Genomic DNA, 25,901 nt, shown 5'->3' with positions numbered 1-25,901 from the left:
AACTAATAGGTATTACTAAGTGGTATTGCTGCAAAGTAATAGTGGTATTTTTTCTGACTTGTCAGGGAGTGGGAAATCTCAGAGAATACCTTGTCCTTCACTGTGTTTTGCAGTTCCCCATGACCTAATTATTTCACTTGAAGAAAAGGATATACCATTGAAAATGTTTCATTTTCATTTTCAATGTTACATTCTGTCTAGACTCTGATTTTTTTTTTTCCTTTGGAGCACACATTACCATATTCAGTCACAAAGAAATAGCATGTGAGAGTCTGTACTACACCTTTTAGAGGCACAGCACAGAACTCTCAGCCCAGTAGCAGGGGGTGACCACTACTTAATTTGTAATGAAAGAAGTGCCGGGGCTCAAGCAATTTTTGTACTTTCATAACTGACACGGGTGGCAAGCCCAGAGGTCCCGGGGCTATGAACTGCCAAGCCTAGAGGTACCGAGGCTCAGCCCTGGCAAGCCCTGGCACAAATTAAACACAGGGGGCAACTAAGGTGGCGTTAAACGATTAGGGTTGTTCTTCAGGCCAAAAGGGCCCTATGTGTAATTGAGCCCAGGTCTGCACTAGAGGGTGGGGGATCGATCTAAGTTACGCAACTTCAGCTACGTCAATAACGTAGCTGAAGTCGACGTACTTAGATCGACTTACCGTGGTATCTTCACCATGGTGAGTCGACTGCTGCTGCTCCTACGTCGACTCTGCTTGCGCCTCGTGTGGCGCTGGAGTACAGGAGTAGACAGGAGAGTGCTCAGAAGTTGATTTACCGCGTCTAGACTAGACGCGGTAAATCGATCCCTGCTGGATCGATCTCTGCCCGCCGATCCGGCAGGTAGTGAAGACATACCCTTAGGCTGCCTAAAGATATATCTACACTGCAGTCAGTGTGACTGCAGCCTGAGCTAGCTTTGATCTAGTTAGCTTGAATAACAGTAGCAGTGAAGCCATGGCTGACCAGACCGTACAAGCCCATCCGGACCCTGGATATGTACTTGAATGGCTAGTTTAGACTGTATCTGTATAATTGTGTAATAAAGAGTGAATTTTACAAATAAATCATATACAGAGAGATCAACATGAGGACAAACTTAGATAGCCAACAGATGGTCAGAACAGCTGTAGAATAACCTCAGGTATTTAGCAGAGCAAGCGTGCAGGATAGTAGGAATGTCATGCTACAGGGTGGAAACTTACCTTAATTATGCTTTTGGACTTCAGTATATGTACTTAAGCCTTCTAAAGGAGAATTGGCAAAACCTGAGTAGTATTTTTTCTTAACAAGATTCATCAATAAAATTAGACAGAAATCTTATTACTATAGTAAAATAAACATAGTTAATTTGAGAGAAAGTGGGCTGATTCCAAGTCAGGGGAAAACTGAGAATAAAGATGTTCATCTTTCAAAATAAAAAATGTACAGGAAAAAGACCAGTATGGATTAAGCTCTAAGGTTACCTGAAGAAAAAATTTAGTATTAGGCAGGTAAGAGGCTCATGACAATCATACTACACTATTATTTTGCGAGTGTGTTTAAAATGGAGAGATCCCATTTAAAAACTTTAAAATAGACAAGCAGAGTTTTGTTTTAATAAAAAAAAACATGTAGAAGGAAAGTATAAAAATCACCACTACAATTTAAAAAATAACCTGAATATATACTTGTTTTGTATGGGAGCCATCTTTATGCTTGAGCACATTATAACTGACATCAACTGCATAATAGAGAGAAGAATGCGGTTTTTAAATGTTGGAAATTGGCATGGTAGAAGCAGCATCTCCATATTCTCACCTGAAAAGTTCTATTTGTAACTTCTCATAGAGTTTTCATAGAAATGCTTTTCCTGACCTGGGAACGGCTGACATTTCAAGACATCCCTGGAGAAAAAATAAAATGGCATTATGGATGGGAGATGGCATGTGCAATTTAAACCAGTGGTTCTCAACCTTTCCAGACTACTGTACACCTTTCAGGGGTCTGATAAGTCTTGTGTATCTCAAGTTTCTCCTCACTTAAATACTACACCTCTACGCCAATATAATGCAGTCTGATATAACGCGAATTCGGATATAATGCGGTAAAGCAGCACTCCGGGGAGCGGGGCTGCTTTACCTCGTTATATCCGAATTTGTGTTACCGCAAACGGTTCCTCTGTGCCCCCCCTACTTGCTGCGCCCCCCCCGCTCCAGCTCACCTCCCCTCCGCCTCCTCCCCTGAGTGCGCGGTTGCCGGTCCGCTTCTCCTCCCTTCCAGGCTTGCCGCGCCAATCAGGCGTGGCAAGCATGGGAGCGGGGAGAAGTGTGGAGAAGCAGAGCTGTGGCGCGCTCGTGGGAGGAGGCAGAGCAGAGGTGAGCTGGGGCGGGGGGGCGCAGCAAGTAAGGGGAGGGCGCAGAGGAACCACTCCCTGCCCCAGCTCGCCTCCGCCTCCTCCCCTGAGCGCACCACCGCCACTCCGCTTCTCCCCCCTCCTTCCAGGCTTCCAAACAGCTGATTGGCGTGGCAAGCCTGGAAGGGAGGGAGGGGGGAGAAGTGGAGCGGCGGCGGTGGCGCGCTCAGGGGAGGAGGCAGTGCAGAGGTGAGCTGGGGCAAGTAGCGGTTCCTCTCCCTACCCCGATATAACGCGGTCTCACCTATAAGACGCTAAGATTTTTTGGCTCCTGAGGACCGCATTATATCGGGGTAGAGGTGTACTTGCTTACAAAATCTGACATAAAATACAAATTGTCACAGCACACTATTCCTGACAAATTGCTGACTTTCTCATTTTTACCGTATAATTATAAAATAAATCAATTGGAATACAAATATTGTACTTACATTTCAGTGTGATACTTGAGCCTGTTTTTTGTGTGCCTTTTCTGAAGCCTGAGCCCCAGGCGGCAGAGCTGAAGCATGTATTTTAGCTTCACGGGGCCCTCTGTGACATGGGACCCTGGGCAGTAGCCCTATTTACTATTCCTTAATGCCGGCCCTGCACTTGTGATTCCACTAAACCCATCCTGTGACTCTTTCCCCTCCACCCTCCTGGGCGGGGGGGGGGCTGCAACCCCTAGGTTGATAAACACTGATCTAGATGAGTTGAGTACTCCCTGGAAGACCTCTGTGTACCCCAGGGGTATGCGTACCCTTGGTTGAGAACGACTGGTTTAAACTGCTCAAGTTCAACTTTGTTACACCAACTGCCTTCTCTTTGACTCGAAAGCCTCAGGATCCTGGTCCTTTCTTATTATTTTAATTATAATAACAATAAATTAATGGAAACATGATGTAAGTATTACAGTGAAACACAGTAAAAGACTTAACACTGAGGTTCTGTAATATAACATGCATCTTAAATTACAATTCAGACACCTGGGGTGAAATCCTTGCCCAACTGAAATCAGTGGCACATCTCCTTTGTGCAGAAGAAGTGAATGTTAACCACAATAAATAATGCAAAGGAAACTCCCACACAGGAGGCGCATTTGTGTTCTCTAAAAAGCCTAATGGACATAACTTGTTTTAATGATGAATAGGCAGATGGCCAGTGGAGATTCCTCATTAATATTGTTTGTTTAAATCTTGAAATATAAATTTTTAGTTTAAACCTGCTAATCGTGCACATGGCTAGATTAGCAAATCATGTCAAACCAGCTTAATATCCTTCTTTGACAGAGTAATAAGCCTTGTGGGCAGGGGGAAGCAATAGATGTGATATATCTTGACATTATTAAGGCCTTTGATACTGTTTCACATGGCCTCAGAAGCAAACTTGGTTAATATAACCTAGATGAAGTACTATAAAGTGGGTGCAAAACTGGTTGGAAAACCATACTCCGAGTAGTTATTAATGGTTCACAGTCAAGCTGGAAGGGCATACTGAGTGGGGTTCCACAAGGATATGTCCTGGGTAAAGTTCTATTCAATATTTTTACAAATGATTTGGATAATGGCATAGAGAGTACACTTATAAAGTTTGTGGATGATACCAAGCTGGGTAATATTGACAAACTGGAGAAATGGTCTGAAATAAATAGGATAAAATTCAATAAAGACAATGCAATGTACTGCATTTAGGAAGTAATAATCAATTGCACAAATATAAAATGGGAAATGGCTGCCTAGGAAGGAATACTGCAGAAAAGGATCAGGAGGTTATAGTGGATTGCAAACCAAATATGAGTCAACAATGTAACACTGTTGCAAAAAAAGCAAATATGATTCTGGGATATATTAGCAGGAGTATTGTAAGCAGGACACAAGAAGTAATTCTTCCACTGCACTCAGCTTTGATAAGGCCTCAACTGTAGTACTGGACCCCGTTCTGGGCACCACAATTCAGGAAAGATGTGAACAAATTGCAGAAAATAGAAAGGAGAGCAACAAGAATGTTTAGTCTGGAGAAGAGAAGACTGAATGGGGAGATAAGTCTTGAAATACGTAAAAAGTTGTTATAAAGAGGAGAGTGATAAATTGTTCTCCTTATCCACCGAGGACATGCCAAGAATAATGGGCTTAAATTGCAGCAAGAGAGATTTAAGTTGGACATTAGGGAAAACTTCCTAACTGTGAGGGTTGTTAAGCATTGAAACAAATTAGTTAAAGAGGTTATGGAATCTCCATCATTGGAGGCTTTTAATAACATGTTAGATGAACACCTGTCAGAGATGGTCTAGAGATAATACTTAGCCCTGCCTCAGTGCAAGGGACTGGACTTGGTGACCTATTGAGATCCCATCCAGTCCTACATTTCTATGATTCAGTGGTCAGTCTATGTAACCACATGGCCCTTCATCCTCCCTCCCACATTCCCTCTGTTTGTTAAAAGTACTTATGTATTTTCATAAATTAGACTGCAAATTCTTGAGGGCAGGGACTGTCTCTATGTATTTGTACTGCAACAAGCACAATGGTGTCTTCAACCCTGACCAAGGCCTTTGTATAATAAATATGTACTTACCATTCCTGAACTGAGAACAACTTTTCTTATTGTTTTCCCTGACTCTTCTCCTTTTTGAAATGCACTGATTTTATGTAAATATGGTATGTTACAGTTCAGGGCAACTGCATCTGCATTCCACCTCTGTGGTCCACCCAAGGATATCCACCCTCAGGCTTCCAGCTCCGTAGCCGACGCTTCTCTTGGGCAGAGACATGTGTCTGTCTCTCCCTGGAAATACCCTGCCCGGTATTTCCATGCTGAACAGTTCTTTGCTTACATTTTGAATTCCCCAGCAAGGCAGACTGCCTCAGTAGGCCTGCTTTGCCTTCATTCCTCAGAGGTTGTAAATAGAATAACTTTACACTGTTAAGTTACAGACTGTTGTTTCTAAACAAGCATGTGGTAAAAGCACTACAGAGAAAACATATTAAAAACAATAAAAGAATTTACACACATGCTAATGAGCTTACAGAGATCACCCCAACTCTGGCCATGGGCTCTGACAAGTGAACAGGCCTTCAACCACATCAAGGTTGTTTTTTTCCCCCTGTGGTTACAAGTTTAAAACCATCTTGGCTCAGAATAAGTACGCCCCACGAATCTGAGAGTCATTTCTATATAGTTTGAATCTTTGATCTGCATGTAAACAGGTGATCAGCTGACAAAAGGTGCCCTCATCAGGGTGAAACTTCAAAAGACTGAGTTATTTCATAGTCAGAGGGTTTAAATTTTTTAGTGAATAATTTCATTATATATATGCAGCAGAATGTCTTTGCATTCTTTCTGCTGTTACAAAATGCAGATTTTTTTAGATGGTCCATTCTCTAGTTCTCTAGTAGTGCCTAAACAGGGAACTGAAAATGTTATTCTTATACCCCTATATTCTACATATTTTAATTCATCACATTTGTACTTTCCCCACCATGTGCCTCTTTTGGTGTATTTGTTATAAATCATCACAAATTATGCAGTGCTATTATGTACTGTCCACAGCAGTTGGAAGAAATGAGCGAATAATCTATTCTGTTGACCTAAACCACATCTAAAAAATGTTATTTTACCAGCTTCTCATAAGATATTAAATTGGAGCCCCTCCACATAATCACTCTACTCGCAACAAAAATATTACTGTATCTCAAATTCAGCATATTAACCAAGAATCTTTGGCTCAGGACCTAGTCCGCGTTACTGAGCCTAGCACAGGATACCTAAGGTACTGGTGCCTAATTTGGCAATCAAACAATATTTCAAGTATACAGAGATTGCACTGGCAACCCATGTGATCACAGAGAGATCCATTAGGCCACAATAAAAAACAACAACAAAATACCCTGCCTTAATCAAATTGAAATGAAAAGGGAAACATGGTCTAATAAATCATCTGTGTGTTCTTTTTCTTTCTAGTTGCTGGAGGTTTCTTTGGCTAATCTGCTCTATAGGTAAATACCTATAGGGTATTGGGAAGGTCTTTGAGCCTCGCTTCCCTATCTGTGAATGGGGATTCTAATACTTTGCTACATCACAGAGGTGTTGAGTTTAAAGTCATTAAAGTTTGTTTGGCACTCATGAATGGCAGGTGACTTGAAGACACTAGAGAGTGGTTAGAACACAGAATAGGGAGTCTGTGTTCTATTGTAACTATACTAGAGCTCTGGAAGGGTATTTCCCAAAGAGCTTAGGTGAAACAGGCATATATGGTAAATCACCTTTCTTATTTAACTTATATGTATAGACGGGGTGTTTCTATTGTTTGGGTCAGTGGACTAGGAATCAGGACACTGGAGTTCTGTTCTTTGGAAAGTCATCTGACTTCTCTGTGTGTTAGTTTCTCCATCTGTAAAACAGAGTGAATAGTACTAACCTATATCACAGGGGTGTAGTAAGGCTTCATTATTTATATAGTATAGCATTTTGAGGTCTTTGGAGTTGCTATATAAGTGCAAAACATGATTATTGTCTTAAAGAAACATAAATCTGCTCCATCTCTAATTTGTGTCATTATTAATTCATTTAGTCCTTTCATCAGCAAGTACAAGATTGTTTCTTAAGGTTTTAATATATTGAGGGATTATTAAAAAAATTCCTTTTTTATGTTGTATGTCTGCTGAAAAATGTTGAAAGGAATGGAACTCTAGGAATGGATGTATTATATTTTCTAGACTATTGTTAATCTAAATAAGTTAGGGAAACAGATTTCAGAATTAAATTTCTTATCTCCATTTTTCCACCATCTAGTTCTGGACTGGCTTTCTAGGACTGCGGGGTGGCTAAGGGTGTTAGTTGCTGTCATATTCTTTTTAGGGGGAAATAAACAGAATGTTACAGCAGTTATTTTGAAAAATGTCAAACAAGGCTTGTAGAAGGACTTTGAAAGTATAATTAGTAAAAAAGGTAGAGCAAATTACTGAGAATCTCTGTAAATGTTATTTATGGATTTGCAGTTGTTTCAACACTTGGATTATATGTTTTAAAATGGTGAGTAAAGAAAAGGATTTTTTTAAAACTGATCTTCATCTGTTTGTACTGATGTACTGCCATGTACTGCCATGTCTAGTTGGCAGCCAATATCAAGTGGAGTGCCTCAAGGGTCGGTCCTGGGGCCAGGTTTGTTCAATATCTTCATTAATGATCTGGAAGATGGTGTGGATTGCACCCTCAGCAAGTTTGCAGATGATACTAAACTGGGAGGAGTAGATATGCTGGAGGGTAGGGATAGGATACAGAGGGACCTAGACAAATTAGAAGATTGGGCCAAAAGAAATCTTATGAGGTTCAACAAGGGCAAGTGCAGAGTCCTGCACTTAGGACGGAAGAATCCCATGCACCGCTACAGATTATGGACCGAGTGGCTAGGCAGCAGTTCTGCAGAAAAGCACCTAGGGGTTACAGTGGACGAGAAGCTGGATATGAGTCAACAGTGTGCCCTTGTTGCCAAGAAGGCCAATGGCATTTTGGGCTGTATAGGTAGGAGCATTGCCAGCAGACCGAGGGACATGATCATTCCCCTCTATTCGGCATTGGTGAGGCCTCATCTGGAGTACAGTGTCCAGTTTTGGGCCCCACACTACAAGAAGGATGTGGAAAAATTGGAAAGAATCCAGCGGAGGGCAACACAAATGATTAGGGGACTGGAGCACATGACTTATGAGGAGAGGCTGAGGGAACTGGGATTGTTTAGTCTGCAGAAGAGAAGAATGAGGGGGGATTTGATAGCTGCTTTCAACTACCTGAAAGAGGGTTCCAAAGAGGATGGCTCTAGACTGTTCTCAGTGGTAGCAGATGACAGAACAAGGAGTAATGGTCTCAAGTTGCAGTGGGGGAAGTTAAGGTTGGATATTAGGAAAAACTTTTTCACTAGGAGGGTGGTGAAACACTGGAATGTGTTACCTAGGGAGGTGGTGGAATCTCCTTTCTTAGAGGTTTTTAAGGTCAGGCTTGACAAAGCCCTGGCTGGGATGATTTAGTTGGGGATTGGTCCTGCTTTGAGCAGGGGGTTGGACTAGATGACCTCCTGAGGTCCCTTCCAACCCTGATATTCTATGATTTTATGATTCTAAGCATAATCATGTTAAAAGAGATCAATAACTATTAGTTGTTGCATTTGCAGCTGGCAACTGCCAGCACTAGAGATATTTAATCTGATACCTCATAGAACATATTCACAATGAGGTGCTGCTATCAGCAAATTTTATGGAGTATGATATCACTGATATCTTATACCTAAAATTGAACTTACTATGTGCTTTCTGTCCTCTGTGTTCCTCACTGTGGCAGACACAGAGCAGAATAAATAAATATTGTTATTTTGATTTGCTTAATTTTAGATTAGTTGTATACCTGTAGTACTACAAACTTGCAAGCTTTGTTGGGAAAAGTGAGGGAAAAAGTTACTTACGTTGGCTAGAAAGTTTCTTCTGATCTTTTAACTATAGAGAATTAATAATTATTCTGATAGGAATGGATATGCCTTCTCTCAAAGACAGAATTTGCAACTTCTAGTTGGGACAGACATTTAGGGTTGTATTTTTCAGTGCTGTTATTACTTTAACCATGAAGACAGCTGTCACAATATAAAATATATGAATATTCTAACTACAGAAGACTCGGAACATGAACACAGACACCGAGCACTCTCATACTGTTGAGAAATGTGTATCTTGATCCATACTTGGATTCAGACTCCTTGGGTTAGACCAGTGGTTTTCAATATGTGGTCTGTGGACCGTTGGAAATCCACAGACTATGTTTAAGAGGTTTGTGAAAGGTTGTTGTTACCATAGAACAGTGGTTTTCAACCTGTGGTACATGGACCCTTGGGGTCTTGTTAAGGAAAAGTTAGCGCAGTTGTGTGTGTGTCTTCTCAGGTGTAATTTGTAACCGTCTGTAGACTATGTTTCAGGTTTCCAAAGGTGTCTGCACCTCCATTCAAAATTTTTTAGTGGTCCGCAAATGAAAAAAGGTTGAAAACCACTGGATTAGACTATCTTTGAATCAGGCTATAGGTAGTAATGACCTGCATTATGGATAGTATAAAGCCACACTGCCCCAAAAGAAACCCTAGGGATGGACTGTGCCTGAGACACTCTCCGAGCACTAAATCCCAAGCAGATTTCTGACTGTCCTTGGAGAGCAATCTGCATAGACTCCGCTTCCCGCATCCAGCCCTGGGAACCCCAAACACATGGTAACATCTTCAGGTAAGCTCAGTGGACTGTTTGGGAGAGGGAATTTGCTGGAGAATCATTGTACTATGCTCCCACCCACTTTGCCAGCATAATAGTCTCTCTGATATTTTGGGTAACATAGCACTATGAAAGAGAATCTAAAGGTGGCTATAACTTTGTTGTTGTACTGTAGCAAATATATATTTAAAACAATGTAGAGAATTAAAGTGTCTTGATCTATGTCGCAGATAGTTAAAGCTATTATATTCAGGCATATGTAAATAGAGATTTAGAATTTTTTAAGTAACTTCCCAGGCATAAAAGTAAAAAATAACATTTGTTCTTTAAAGAAGCAAGAACTTTCAGGATGAAAATAATTCTTGTAATCTAACTACCATTTCAATAGGAGCTGCAGATTTTGTACTTACTGTTTTAAAATAAATAAAGAAAAATGCAATTATTTTATTCCTAAAGTGCACAATCTTTTTAAAGGTATCCATGCTTTTGATCCTGGCCTGGTTATCTCCTGTAGGGGAAAAGAAACAAACAGTGGCTATAGCAATGCTTTTAGTTGAGCCCATGTTGCATGGTGCTGACCATCTCTTGTTTCCAACGGCTTAGTGCCCAGAGTATCTGCAAAAAATTTTTGGAGCCAAACCAGGTCATCAACTACAGTATACTGTCTCCCATTGTTGCCTTCATTCTATAGCAGCTCCCACCAATGAACATGCCACCTTTTATAATATTGCCATGCCACATGTCAATGAGATGCTCTGATGAAAGGAATATATGGCACACTAAATATACTGCCCTTGAGAGATTGAAAAAAATCAAACCTGAAAAATAAAGCAAAGAAATTCCTAAATATAGTAGCATCTTGATTAAGTTAAAAGGTACAGTGTTAACCCAGCTCAACATATCCTATGTTTTAAACAGTGGAACTGAGCATGCCTTTTGGGGGGGAAAGGGGAGCAAGCCAGCCATGGCTAATGAAGCTGTGTGGACACAGTAAACCCTACTAACAAGCAGTAAACTACCAGTAGATAGTCTTGGAAATACAAAGCCATTTTTTATATTAATTAGATACTTAGGATCAAATTACTAAGTGATTTTTAAAGTGGTGTAAATATGATCTTACACCAGCTTTTGCTAGGCTATAGCTCATCGATGCAAAAACACAATGTTACTGATACCTTGTCCTTCCCCTCCTCCTCCCCTCCCCCCCCGGTAGGTTTGTTTGTTTTATCCATTCGCTGTCGTGTCATTAAAAAAAAGATTGTAAAGTCTATGAAGAAGGGACTGTATTTACTACATGTTTTGTACAGCTTCTAACAAAAAGGAAACTCCAATCATTCATTAGGGCCTCTAGATGCTACTGTAATACAAATAAAACATCATAATGAAGACTCCCTTATATCTGGATTCCCTTAGACCTACTTACGCCAACTCCACAGCATATAAGGCATTCTAAATTGGTGTAATTTGCCTACTGAGGAGCCAAAAAACATTTAAATGATTATTTTAATTTACATCTTTTTAAACTACCATCTACCTTCCCCAGTATGTGTGTGGCTGGGACGGTTGTGGTAGGGAAAGCTACTAACATGAGAATATATGTAGATTAAACTTAAAATAGGAGGTGATTTGCTTTAATTGACACTTCCTGACTCCGGGTTGCCAACCCCTATGTTGACTCCACTTCCGCTCTTATCCCTTGAGATATGCAGTGCTCTCACTCTTTCATTGTCAACTCCCTACATAGACAGGATAGGCAGCTACTCTGTTCACATTCTGCTTCCATGTTCTCTATGGCCTCCAGTCCTCCACCTACCCTATACAGTCTCTTGCCCATCAGAATTTCCCTTTCTGTTGTTCCACATCCCTCCCAGTCCCCCCGTTGGCCTCCTGCTTCTCAGATTCCCATATATCTCTGTCCAGCTCCCTAATATATTTCCCCTCCCTGCTGCCCCCAGTGTCTCATTCCCTGCACCTCCTGTCCCCTACCTGGCACTGAGATGATGTCTAAGGCGTCACCATTATCCACGAGAGCAAGCCTGGCTTCAGCCCCATTAGAAACAATGGGAGGTGACAGCCATCTTTGGGCATCCTCACCATGGCAACTGTCTTTATGAGGGACACCTGTGGCTTCTGTCCTGGGAGATGGCCATTTTGAGTAAGGGCAAAACTTCACAAGATTTAAGGCAGAAATCAGAAATTCAGAGAACCTTAGAGAGAGAGACAGCGCAAGAGTTTGCAGTATTATGACATCCCCTGTTTATAGCCCTATCTGCTACACTGTTTTTCTAACCACCTGAAATGTAAATTAGATGAGCTTAGACTCCCTTAAATTCGGTACCTCAAATTCACAGATGAGGTGTAAGAGGATGTAAGTGACTTAGTAAGTGGGTGAGAGTTTCAGTAATTGAATTTGAATCAAGGGAATACAACTTAAAATGCTGACAGGTGTAGATTACATCAGTTCAGAGTCACTGTGATACAGGTAGACTTACCCCTGAATTTGGCCTTGCAAGTTAGCCTTAACATATGGCCATTTAGCTTAAGAGAATTTCATTTTCTAATTTACATAGAGATGTGGAAAAAATCCAAGACATGGACACTGCAGACTTTGTGTGCTCATTTAGTAGTAAATTTTAATAACATTTCTTGTTAAATTATACTTATGGGTCTCTGAATGATTTGAGAAGAATCATTCAGTTTTTGACTTTTAGATTTCTCTTCTAGCTCTGAGTGGCTTTCATAACTTAAAGAATGAGACAAAGATTAACTTCTAAACCATTACTACTGACTGATTGCCTTACTAACACCAATGTGAAAATTTTTGATTTTAGAGAGTAAGAATAAATGTGCGATCTGTATTGTAAGGTTTACAGGAAATATATGCATTCCCATCATGGGGCAGAACTTTCTCTACTGCATTTTCTGTGCTGAGCATCTCATTACTGTTCAACAAATAGTACATTAAAATAATCCTAGCTAAAGAATGGAAGGCTTCTTGGCTTAACGGAAGCTATTTGGTATCATGTATTTAGAAGTGGAGTATTATGAAACTTGCGAATGCTGCTTTATCTAAAACTGAGTAAAAATTTTTTAGTTCAATTTTAAGGTGAAAATCTAAGTACGTTATAACACACAACTACATTTACAAATATAACCTTCAGTGACCTTCCTGTCCACTTTAATGAAAATGGGCTTTACTGATATGACATTATCCAGATCTTTAGGTACCCCCTGTAGTCTGCATCATTATTGAATTTGCAGGTTTGCATTTTAAACTAAATAGGCTTATAAATTAAGCAGATTTCTTATTTAGTTTGTTCACATTAGGTCACCTGATACTTCAATATCCTGCCTCTCCCAAAAAAAGATGCGAGAAGCTATTTAAAAAAATGTATTGGTTCAAGGAAATAAAATAGAAATCAGTGAGCACAAAGTTTAACAAAGCTGTTCAAATGGGGAAAAAGCAGTATGAATTACTGTACAAAGAGTACATCAGGAGACTAGTCTGTGAATGGGTTAAAATGCTAGCCTCTCGCCTTTTCAAATGTGAGTTCAGATTCTGCATTGTTTCATAAATTAAAATGAATTTGGTGATTTTTCATCTGAGTTCTCATTTGCACACATCAAAAAGGCACCAAACAATTTGGTATAATTCAGCATCATAGGCGCTGACTCTGTGGGTGCTCCAGCCCTGGAGCACCACGGAAAAAAAATTAGTGGGTGCTTAGCACCCACCTGCAGCCAGCTTCCCCACCTCCCCGCAGTGCCTCTCACCCGCTGATAGCTCCACCGATCAACTTCTCCCACTCCCGGCCAGCGCTTCCCACCTGCCATGATCAGCTGTTCAGCAGCATGCAGGAGGCACTGTGGGGAGGGGGAGGAGCGGGGACGGGGTGTACTTGGAGGAGGGAGTGGAATGGGGTGGGAAGATGTGGAACAGGGCTGGAAAGAGGAGGGGTGGAGTGGGGGTGGGAAGAGGTGAGATGGGGTTGGAGCCTTGGGGGAAAGGTGGAGTGAGCGCAGGGCCTGGGGTTGAGCATCCATGGTGAAAGGAGGAAGCCGGTGCCTGTGTTCAGCATACTGGGTAGTCTAGACTCAGGATATCCCAACTCCGTGACTAAAAGGGTAGATATAAATAAAACATTAGGTATTAATGATCCTTTAGGGTTGTTCACACCACATTTCCTATTTTTTAAAATTTGAAAATAGTGTAAAAATAGAGAAGATATTTAGTAAATGAAATCTTAAACCTTGTTTCTTTTCCAGAAATATGACCTCTATAAATAATGTACAAAGTGGAGGAGAATGCTTGAATAGCTCTTTTGTTGTAGATGGTCTGTCAAGAAAATGATAGTTTGCTGCTTGCTTTTTTATTGTAAATATTAATGAAAAAGGAAATTTTAGTGGAGCTGAAAAATGGCAACATTTGTCCTTGAGACCTCTTTCATTCTGGCACTAGAGCAGCTAAGTTTGTTAATGGGAGAATTATGTATTAACTTGTCAAAAGATGTCCAGAGTCATTCTTCCCTAAAATTGATGCAAATTCTTTTCATGTCAGCTGGCTATTCTATTTCAGTTTATCATTATGGAAGCAGATATTGCACTGCTATCATGATGACCCAAAACATAGTAGGAGGATGGCTGGTAGTTACTTCAGATACTTATAGTATTTATTTATTTCTTATAATTTATATTTAAAAAAAGTGTCTTAAAACCATCTAGCTGTACATGTAAACAAATGCCCTCAGTATTGATTGCCCCTCAAAATTGTCTGTACCAGGCTATCTTAGATGCTCAACTGCCAAAGTTTTATCCTCAATATCAGCAGCACAACATGCTACTTCTGGCCACTGAGTTAGCCCATGCAAAGCCATCTGCAACTCTAAACTGGTACAGAGGTCTAGTATGTACCCTTGGCACTAGTATGAACTGTATATGCTGTTTACACTACTACCATTCGTTTTCGTGGGTGTTCCCTCTGTACTGAATTTTATCTGTAAGCTGCTATTTCTTGATCCTTTGTAATTATTCCATGACCAATACAGTCAAAATGTAGAGTGAAATGTGAAATATGCACTTATAGCACAATATTTTGCCTGGTCCTATAGCTGTGCAGAAGGAAACAGGAGGGTGGAAAGAACAGCTAATCACATCTCCACTTTTCTGTTGGTGTTAGATACAATGTGCTGTATCTCTCCTCTCCCATTCATAAAATGTGCTGCAAGGGAGACAGCATGAAGGCAGTGCATCCTGCATTCATTTTAAAGGCAGCAGAGTTGTCATTTTAGTGTGCCATCCACAGAAGAAAATCTAGCTGTTCTGTAACTCAGCCCCTCCATTCATGGCCCCTCTCCCTCCAGCACCATGGGTTATGGTTTAAAAATGACAGTTTATCTCATAGTGGCAGATCCATTGTCTTCAACATTCAGTATATTCATAGCTCCTAAGTATATACTACATATATGCTATCAGCAGTCGGCTGAGTCACCAGAAGTTAAACCAGGGGGATCTCTAAGAGCATGGGTCTCTGCAGCTTGAGCTAAAGAACCAAGGCTCTGTATCTGGGAGCTGGAACAGACCCACATGTTCTTTGAATAATTGGGCACAGCAGGTGAAGCATAAAAATAAAATAATTATTACAGGTACATTCACTAAGATTCAGTAGTTTATATTAAAGAGGAATTCATTGAGGAATTAAAAAATTATAAATGGTAAATTCTGCCCTTTATTACAGGGTCAACAAAAGAAGGGGTCACTGAATGAATTCAACACAGGAGGTTTAGTTAGTCTGTGTGAATTACTACAGCAGGAGGTTATATAGAATCAAATGAGGAAGCTGGATTTCAAGAGAGGCTGGATATTTTAAGGACCAACAATAACATTTACAGCTACACATTCCATGAGAGTCGTAGCCAGATAAGCCTCCCAGTGGCAGCTGATTGCTGCAGAGGTTATGTGGGGATTTCCTACACCCACGCACATATAGCGCTTCAAAATTGGCAATAGGATTACTAGGACTTCTCACCTTCCCCTGAAGAAATGGACATAGGCTTCTGCCAGTGGAAGGATATCAGACTCTATGGACCAATGGCAAATAAGAAATGTTTCTCCCAGGAAGTAAAGAATGATAAGTTGTGGTATATACAATATAGGCTTAGCTATGCCCATGCTTATATCTTTTGCTCATTTTGAAATGTAGTTCATATCATTTTAGTTTCTTCATACAACAGCTGAAGAGAAGTAACTATACCATGTCAATGTATGCAGACCAAGGTTAGATATAGCACCTGGGGTAATAATCATAACACTTCCTTTGTTTTATATTTCATTTCTATATCAATTTATTTTACCTTCCTATTTACAGGCTGTCTTCAGTACAGCTACCCATTTTGCCAATAGCTTGAGACATGTCTTTGAAATGTGCAAGTTATTTTGTTCCTGGTCAAAGTGAGGAAACAACTTATTAAGCAAACTTTTCATTATTCCAGCTCTCATTTGGCTTTTGTCTGCATTGGTTTTGCATTGGCTTAGGTATTAAAAAGACTTTAGGCCTTCTGCTCTAACTATATTGTTCCTTTTTATTTCATATTTTTCTGTTTATGATGGCAAAGTATGGTAAAACTTGGATTCAGTTTTCTCTTTAAAATACCATTACATGATTTATAGTCTGTAAAATAATAGAAAGCTGGAAAGCCAGTACTGATACATATGGTTCCACTAGTGATTTCTGGTCAAATTGGAAAAAGTCCATCGATAAAATTCAGAGAATTTTCCCCTCTCTTTCGTCCTTTCACTATTTAATATTTGTACAGCACTTTAAACATATAAAATCCTTATAAATGCAAAGTGTTTTTGTTTTATGACACTGCATGAATTTTCAAATGTAGCCCTTTGTGAGTGTTTCCTTAAAAGCTCTGCATCTCCCTTGTCTATTCTAGAAGTGCTGTTCTGATGGAATTTCAATAAATTCAGGTGCTATAGTTTCCTGAAAACAAGTCAGACATGCTTACTCATGATTCTCTCATTTTACTTAATTTTGTCAGATAGAACTTCACCACAACTAGTTAAACTAATACGCATTCAGGACCAGATTTTCTGATGGTTAATTTCAGTTTCTACTGGTCTGCACTGTGCCTAACCACTGTGATGGTCACCTATGGTTATCTGTGATGGTCATCTAACCACTGTGATGGTCAATAATCATAGAATCATAGAAGATTAGGGTTGGAAGAAACCTCAGGAGGTCATCTAGTCCAATTCCCTGCTCAAAGCAGGACCAACACCAACTAAATCATCCCAGCCAGGGCTTTGTCAAGCCAGGCCGTAAAAACCTCTAAGGATTGAGATTCCACCACCTCCCTAGGTAACCCATTCCAGTGCCACCACCCTCCTAGTGAAATAGTGTTTCCTAATATCCAACCTAGACCTCCCCCACTGCAACTTGAGGCCATTGCCCCTTGTTCGGTCATCTGCCACCACTGAGATGTGGCAGTAGGGACAGCCACAGGAGCAGCAAGCAGAGGCTGTGGGGACAAAATGTAAAGGAATGCAGTACTGGCCCCAGCCAGCTCTTCTAAACACTCCCATCTCCCTTCCTCTTCCTGGACAGGTCCAGCATCCACCCAGTCATCTCACCCAGCTGCCCCTGTATTTCCCCAGCTCAGACAAAGTGCTCCCAACTCTCCTCATCCATCCCCATCATCTCCTGGTCACCTTCACAAACGTAGCTGTAGAGAGGTTAGCCGGAGCTCGTCTCTCTCTGGGGAGGTGGGGAACCACACCGCCTCACTGAACTGGGGAATAGGTCTTGCGGGGAATTAGTCCGGCCACAGGAGTCTTCCTCTGCGGCCTTTGTGAAGGTAGAAATAAACACAGTAAGCCCAGGCCCTAGGTCAGGACGGGGCACTGGTGAGTCAGACCCCCAGGCAGGGGCTGAGCAACAACTATATAAACAGTAGGCCCAGGCCCTAGGTTCCAAAGGGTCTGGGAGAGGGGGAGACTGCCACCTACGAGTTGGGTGGCAGGGGGGATGCAGGCCCTCCCACTCCACTGCGTCCCAGCCCGGGGCCCTAGCAGCAGCAGAAGACCTGTTGCTGCATCAGTAGGGATCCTGGCTGCAACACACTGACATGGGTTCTGGCAGTGCTGCAGCCAGACTAGGGTCGGCTGCCCCCAGGCTACTTCCAGGCTCCCCATCTTGAGGTACCTGGGTCAGGGTGTTGTCCTCAGGGGGGTCCAACACCATGGGTTCCTCAGGATAGCTGGCGTGGGGTAGACTCGGCAACTCCTTCTGGTAGCTGGCGAAGGGCAGGCTCAGCAACTCCTCCGGGTAGCTGGCGCGGGGCAGGTCAGGCAGTCCTTGGGTTTACTGCAGGCCTCTGGCGTTTCCCAATCGTGAGCTAGGCTGGAGGCATCTGGCCTCCCCGGTGGTTGCTCTCTTAATGAGCTCTGGGGTCGGGCCTTTATACTTCCGGTGCCACGCCTGACCCTGTGGGGGGCGACCCCTATAATTTAGAAGTATAAAATATACAAAAATTTTGTTAAATAAGGATGGGTAAATTAGTTCAATGTAAAGTCTATGCATAAATATGTCTTTACTACTTAACATTCCGTTCTGTCTACATAGAGCTTTATCAAACTTGGAGACCACTTCCAACACACAGAGCAGCATCTAACAACAACAGCAAATGGTCTGTCCATTGTGGCAGGGAATCCAATTTGCCAGAGGGACAAAATTGTTTATTAAATGTGTTAGAAAGATACATTTACTTGTTTTAAAAATTCTCTTTACATTTTCTTGAAGTTATTATGAGAGAGAAGAAACTACTGATGCAGCAAAATCCTGATTCTCTGCAACCCTGCATTCCAGAAATCTATCTTAACTGACTCTTGGTTATGATTTTTGTGTTTGTTTCATTCCCTGTTTTACCTGGATGACTTACAGTAATGTTTCTGTCTGTGATAGCTCTATGGTTATCTTAACCCCTTCTGTCCCTGCACAGTATCTTCTCACATCCATCATCCACTTTCAGAATTTCCTTGGCCCCCCTCTAGTTATTGGTTTCAAAATAGCAGCAGTGTTAGTCTGTATTCGCAAAAAGAAAAGGAGAACTTGTGGCACCTTAGAGACTATGGCTTCTTTTCTTAGACTGTCTGTCTCTCCCACATATACTTTTTAAAGATGTTTATAAATTTCTCACTGTTTCATATTGTCCCCCACCACCCCAGGTCCTCTTCTCACATGCCCTACTTTTACCTGCAATCCTTTATTTATATCTGGTATTGTCTCTAGTATTCTCCTGATAATATTTCTGGTAGCCCAGCTTGTCTTAGCGCTCCCCCTGCTGTTGGATGTCATTATGACTTATTCTGCTTTCAACATTATAGTATTATTAACATTAGAATAATGTACTCAGTCTTTAAATAATAATTATGTATATGGTAATACTTCATATTTTACACTACTTTTAATCTCAAGAGTGCTTAACAACCTTGTAAAGTAGTCTTCATACTTCAATATCTACTTTATATATGGGCAAGCTGAGTCACAGAGCAGTTAAGTGACTCGATCAAAGCCATGTAGCAAGTCAGTGCAAGAGCTGAGTGATGGGAGTGAGGACTAGTGACATCCACTGTATCAGAAGGAAAAAAATTATCTAGGTGGAACTGAAATTTTTAATAAGCTGGTGAAAAAATATTCAGTGAAAATTTTAAATGAAAATCAAGATTCTAAGGTGACCTATTGGTGTTATTACATTCGTGTTGCTAGTCTTAATTGACTGTCACCACAGAGAGGCTTAAAAATGGTTTTCTTGCTTTAAAATTGTATTTAATATCACATGTTGCTGATTTTACTCACATTTTAAATAGTTGTGCTGTTAAGGGATAACATGTTCCTTGGTTGACTGCAGGCTTCAATCATTTCCTGTTGACATAGCTCTACTGGTCATCTTTTCATGGTAACTAGGAACTGTAAGCATTCTCACACCCAGGGCCAGCTCCAGGCACTAGCGAAGGAAGCAGGTGCCTGGGGCGGCCAATAGAAATGGACAGCACTCCGTCCATCATCGGGGCGGCATGTCCAGGTCTTCGGTGGCAATTCGGCAGCGGGCCCTGCAGTCCCTCTCTTCCTCTTCGGTGGCACTTCGGCGGCAGCTCAACTAGGCTTGGGTTTTTGTTTTGTTTTTTTTCCTTCGCCACTTGGGACGGCAAAAAAGTTGGAGCCGGCCCTGCTCATACCATTTTCAAAAGTCTTCTTTTTGAGATATGGTTGGCCAGCACTCTGCTGTTGTATGTCTTCTCAGGCCCTGATTACAGGCATAATCATGAAAGACAAAGATAAAAATCTGCTGCCTTCAAAAATGCATATTTGAGGCTCTCTTAACATTTTTTTCAACTTCAAAGCCATGCTGATTTAGATACTAAATATTTGTTGTCTCCCCTTTCCATGTTAGTATTTTTTGCTGCAGATATTGGCATCTGAGACTGTGCTATGCACACCTACATAGTGCACTGTCAGAGGCCAATCAAGAATAGGCATAAGAGTAATTTCTTGCTCCTCTCTCAACAGACAGTGCTAATAATATGGTTTGAACATATTCCAGGAAGAATGTTCGTGCCAAAGCAAATTCTAGATGGACGTTTTCTACTGCTATTACAATACTAGTACTATTAAACTCCCCCAAGACCCCCTTCAGGTTTTGCCAGCCCTGTTAAACCTTAGGCTCACTGGGTCCCAGACTCCTATACCAGCCCTTAAACTACCAGACTCTGTAAGAGATCTGGAGCCAGGACAAGGAACAAAGCAGATATGACAGGGCTGAGCAGTGCATGAAGGAATAATTCTATTCTGGTTGTATAGTTCATTTATATCCTTGATTATGTAGTGTTGAGTGAAGTACTAATTCAGGGGTGTTGTGCTTCAGGTAATGCTTGAGGTACTGTAGAGTCCACATTGTATGAAAAGGCTAAGTTATTCAGCTGTGCTGTACTTTTCACAAGGAAAAGTACAGACTTCTGCTCTGGGAGAGGAGAAGAGGGAATTAAAGTATTTGGCTTTTCAGCACTTAGATAAATACATAACCCTGTTGTTTGAGCACAGGACTAGGAGCCAGAACTTCATAGTTCTGATCCTGCTTTTCACATTGTCTTTCCCTGTGATGCTGGACAACTTACTTAATCTCTCAGCTCCAGTTCCCTCAGCAACAAAATTCATATAATAATGCTTAATTTGGCGTGGGGAAGTTGAGAAAATTACTTAATGAATATTTATAAATTGTTTTGAAGATGAAAAGTCCCTGATAAATTCTAAGTATTATTATTGAGTGCTGGATTCCCTGCTGGTATTGTTTGTTTATTTATATACTTTCCTCTTTGTATTATTCTTTTCTTGTCTCTGTGTATCTCTTTTTGTGCGTTGTGAAAGTAAAAGATCTTTACTCTATTCTTCTATATACTATTCCTAGGTCCTTTAGTTTCATATGGAACTTGTGTAAAAATGAAACATTTTTAAGTTATATTTTTAATAGTCCCAAACTGAATTTTAGAAGAAAAACTAAGAAATTCTTAATGAAACTATCAAGTTTCACTTCATTTCCATCTGGAGGTATAAAGTGGCACTGTTTTCGTCAGAATTTTGATGAAGTTCACCAAAATGTTCATAAACCGCAGTGAAACTGAAACTGAAAAAGGCAACCTTTGCTACAAACGTTTTATTGAGCTGTGTCGCTAATGTTTCCTTTTAGATGTTTTTTTTCTTGTTGTCTTCACAGTAATTGCTGAAAATAACATCCTTCTCAAAAATACCCAACAGCCCATAGTTCTTTCTATTTATTTCTAGGTTCTCCTCTATCGCCTTACTTATCTCTTTAGAAGTTCCAGTCTCCTAATTTCTCTACAAGTTGTCAGTGGTGTTCTCTAATGCATCACTTCTGGTGCTCATGATGAGAAATTATTAATTTATAAAGTCATTGTGGACAGGTAATCTTTAGATAGTTTGCTTATTTTTGAGAGAGGTTAGTAGTTAAAGCATTGATCCTCCAGCCAGGACCTTACAGGTCAATGGGGCGCCAAGCAGAGGAACTTGTAGGATCAAGCTCCAAGCATGTACCTACACAAATGCACTAATTTCTTCTGTAATTGGGGTGCCTTGATTTGGGCCTTTCACTTTCTCCCTCTCCTTCAGTTCACTCTCTACCAATTTATTATAATTTTGGAGTATTCATCTAATCACATTTATTTTTATAATTGCTATACCAGTAAATTGAGCTAATTTCTCCATGAGATGTATTATTTATATTTAAGCCTCAAGGGTGTCTTTTTAGTAGCACATGAATTAAGTACCATTCTTTTCAATGCATTTTTAAAGCACATTAATTGAGAAGATGTAAGATTATGCTGCATTTTGAGATTTGGTAGAACATTCTTTATAATTAAAATTTAGCCATCCATTTTTTACTCATTCCTACTATTTCAAATAATCTGACCTTTTTAAAAAAAGTTGATTGCAAACAGTATTATGAAATATAATGGAAGAGTGGCATTATAAATTATGAATTTGATTTATTAGTAGATTTTTAATAATCTGTGGTGCATCATAGTCAATTTGATCGTTTTATGAATGCATCCAAAAGTGTTCAAAAAGTGTAAACTTTTTATAAAATCTTAGTTATTTTTACGGCAACACTGGAAGAAATCATTTGCAAGCTGAATTCAAGTGGAGTCTCCCCCATTAGGCAAGCAGTCTCATTTGGCAGATCTAAGTTTACTGATGCTGAGAAAGTTCAGGTATCACTTTATAAGAGTGTTTTTGTTTTTGTAAAATATATGAATTATTCCATGTGTCCACTACAATTTATTTTGACTAGCTTGTAAATGCTCGTTTTAAAAATGTTTGTTAAATGTGTAACACCTCTCTCTCTTGCTCCCCTTCAGCCCCTCCATGCAGAAAGAAAGAAAGATTGAAGTACTGTGAGAATTTACCTTTCAGACTTCAGTACCTAACTTAGGACATCTAGTTTTGCATTTGGTGCAATTGACCTTATATGATATTTGGATGTCTAAACTATATGCTGATCTGAGTGCTCTAAAATAGAATTTGGTGAACTAACACTAAAGCCTGGTCTACAGTACAGTTAGGTCAATGTAAATCACCTTGCATTGAGCAAGTTGTGCATATTCCTACACTCATATTTTTCTCCTGCCAGTGTAAGCACCCCATTAATAGTGATACTGTCACACTACCTCCCTAAATGATGTTGAGCCATGGTTGGCCTGCTGTGGTTGACGCAGTGAGAGGATAGACACTGAGTGATCTGTGTCGACCCTAACAGTTCTCAAGTGGCTGTCCCACAATGTCCAACACTGATTGATCACAAGTGTGAACTCCACTGCCCTGGGGTAAGGGACACCAGAAGCCAACCCCCCTTTAAAAACCTCAGGTATTTCTGAAATGCCTTTTCCTGTTTGCCCAGTTTTCCAAGCACCTTGCAGCTCTCCCATTTTGTGTGCAACTACCCAGCCGACCATCCTGGTTACTTTCTCCAGATGCGCTCTTGCCTGGAGTAAACAGGAGGTGTTGGATCTTTTGAGCCTGTTTGGAGAAGAGACTTGGACAGCAGATCTTGCCTATGCTACTTTGGTTAATGCTAAGCGATAAGCAAACCACTATTTGCAGACGCTTCTGATGGTTTAGCAATGTATCCCCACTAGAGGTGTCATAAAATATGTTCTTGTATTAATGTGCATAAATGACACAGAGGAGGACAACAGGAGTTCCCTAGTGGAAAAAGTGTTCATCGTATTGCAACTGTTAAAATTGTTGCTGCATCTTAAAATTATGAAGAGTTCAGGCTAGGAACCAAATTATATAGTCCTAATGGACCAAAACTCCATTTGAAATCAATGAGAGCTTTGTACAATTAGAAGCAGAGAATTTGCCTCTATATTGCAATCTTTATTATATGAAAAATGATTGCTACCTACATCAGTTAAGCATCTCCAACTGTGGAGGCAGGTGTATGCCATTTATATGGTTTTAAATCATTTGAATTCTTGGATATTATTTTTTGATATCCTGCTGTGGCATCCTATAGCTTACAATGAAAACCTATTAGTAACACTGACATTAAGAGCAGAAGTTTTCTCTCTTTAATCAGATGGCAATTTTGACAATACAAAAGAAATCATAAATGATTTTTTGTTTGTTTTTTTTACATGTGCCTATGCTTGTGAAAATCATACGAGGGGGGAAAACCCCTATTTTTATAGAAATCAGAAATTAAATATTATTTTTGGATAAAGGACAACATTTGTATTAATAATTATGGAATCTTCAAAAGAATATACATGAATCCAACAGAAATATTTATAAAGAAAGTTTGGCATTATCATACATTTCTCTGACTTATGCAGCTTTATATGTATCTTTTTACTATGACACGTAATCAGTATACACATATAATATTGCCCTAAACATCTACTATGTATCCTAAAATATCCTGAAATATTATTGAATGCCTCTCTCTTGAATGTAAAAGTATAATTTATTGTAATGCTCATCTGTTTCCTTGGGCTTTGGAGGAGGATAGAGAGAATGAAGTAAGTGGAATGGGATATTGGTTTATTCATCTTACTACATGCAACTTTTGGCTGGATTTTGTTAAGGGGTAAGGCTGATTCAGGTGCTTTATTGTGTTGTATAATTATGAAAGTGATTTTAAATTGATGGTAAGGCACCTAGAACTTTGATTAGGCATCTTTATAGTTTCAAAATTGAAATAAAATATATAAACAACCTTATAGAATATTCAAATAATTCACTGAAATTTCTAAACAGTGTTTGTCACTAGTGATTGCATTATTAAGTTTATTATTCTTCAAGAATAAATTTAGTTTCTGTTCACACGGATAATTATTTCTGCAAGGTACAGCTTATTGAGACATAGAAACATAAGAATGGCCATACTGGGTCAGACCAAAAGTCCATCTAGCCCAGTATCCTGTCTACCAACAGTGGCCAATGCCAGGTGCCCCAGAGGGAATGAACAGAACAGGTAATCATCAAGCGATCCATCTCCTTTCGCTCATTCCTTGCTTCTGGCAAATATTTTGCACAGCTGAACACACTAAAGCAACTATTAGCAATTTCATTAAAAGCAACTGTACAACATATTAGGAGGTTGCAGTAGTGTAGTTCTGAAAACTTGGGTAACAGCCTATCTCCTTTAAACTCTGTTTCTCATATATTAACTTTATTCCAAATCTTACATTCAAAACTCTACATGGTTCTTGTAAAATTTGCAATTCTCTGAATTACTCAAATTAGTTGTTCCTGTCAGAACATGAAGAACAAATGGGGAGAGGGTGTCAGTATGAGGTCCGAGAACAAAGCCAAAGAAGCTGTCAGTTTAATCATTACAGGGTTAAAAAATTGTGGTTTGTGATCTAACAAGAAACTGAACTTTACAAACTTCTCTGTTTAGATTATTTTCTGTGTTCATAAGACATAACTGTTAGTTCAATATTTATTGGATGCTGGGCAGTTCTTTTGTAGTTCTTATTCAGAAACACCATGTTATGTATTGGTTAAGGTTGCAGCACATTTTATATATCTGATACATAACTTCAAAAGTAAGGAAATGGAAAATGAAGCCATCTAACAGTATATACCCTCTCCTCCCTCATCCGGTCACACACCTCACCAGTAGAACTACACTTCACTGCAGACAACACACCTTACCTCTACCCCAGTAATGATGCCAGCCTTCCAACACTACTTCCCCAAAGTCCCACTGCAAACAGAGCAGACTTTTTCCTTCTCCTGTGTCTAGTGCACAGTTCTGGGAAACCACACTCTCTGAAGTTTGGAGGAGGTGGTGCTGACATGCTGGAATATCTATAGTTCGCTATTAACACAAGAATAAGGTGGTCATAGTTCTCCAAGAACTTCAGACATATTGTCCCAACATAGTCAGATAACCTTTTTATTGAGTTTCTTAAGGATTTTGAAGTGTAAATAATGAATTGGTTAAACCGCTGTGATATTGTACATTGTAAAGTTTGTGGAATGGTCTGTCAAATTGTAGGTTTCTATCAGGGTGTTTTTCTAGACATTATTCCATCACAAATTTGGGGATGATAAAATATGTATTTTAATTGAAACTGTACAGCTACAGTCTGTTTACAAAAGCTAACAGGAGGATGACAAGTCTGTTTCCCAACAACTTGGGTCTCTCTCTCTCGTCAGAAGCAACCAACAAGTCCATAACAGATATAGAGGACGGGGACATTTC

General features: G+C 40.0%; 1 protein-coding gene and 1 long non-coding RNA gene across 5 annotated transcripts in view; one reads left to right on the top strand and one right to left on the bottom strand.

Annotated features, from left to right (window-relative positions):
- PDE4D (phosphodiesterase 4D) overlaps positions 1-25,901 on the top strand; it is a 1,096,073-nt gene that overhangs the window by 674,909 nt on the left and 395,263 nt on the right. The window lies entirely within an intron of this gene.
- LOC141987340 (uncharacterized) overlaps positions 1-25,901 on the bottom strand; it is a 130,388-nt gene that overhangs the window by 68,718 nt on the left and 35,769 nt on the right. Inside the window, exon 2 of the long non-coding RNA XR_012639502.1 lies at positions 1,798-1,883. This is a non-coding gene — a long non-coding RNA (uncharacterized LOC141987340). The remainder of the gene's footprint in view (positions 1-1,797; positions 1,884-25,901) is intronic.

The sequence above is a fragment of the Natator depressus genome, chromosome 5, assembly GCF_965152275.1.
Source record: "Natator depressus isolate rNatDep1 chromosome 5, rNatDep2.hap1, whole genome shotgun sequence".
NCBI lineage: Eukaryota > Metazoa > Chordata > Testudines > Cheloniidae > Natator > Natator depressus.
This window is presented reverse-complemented; position numbering and strand designations above follow the sequence as displayed.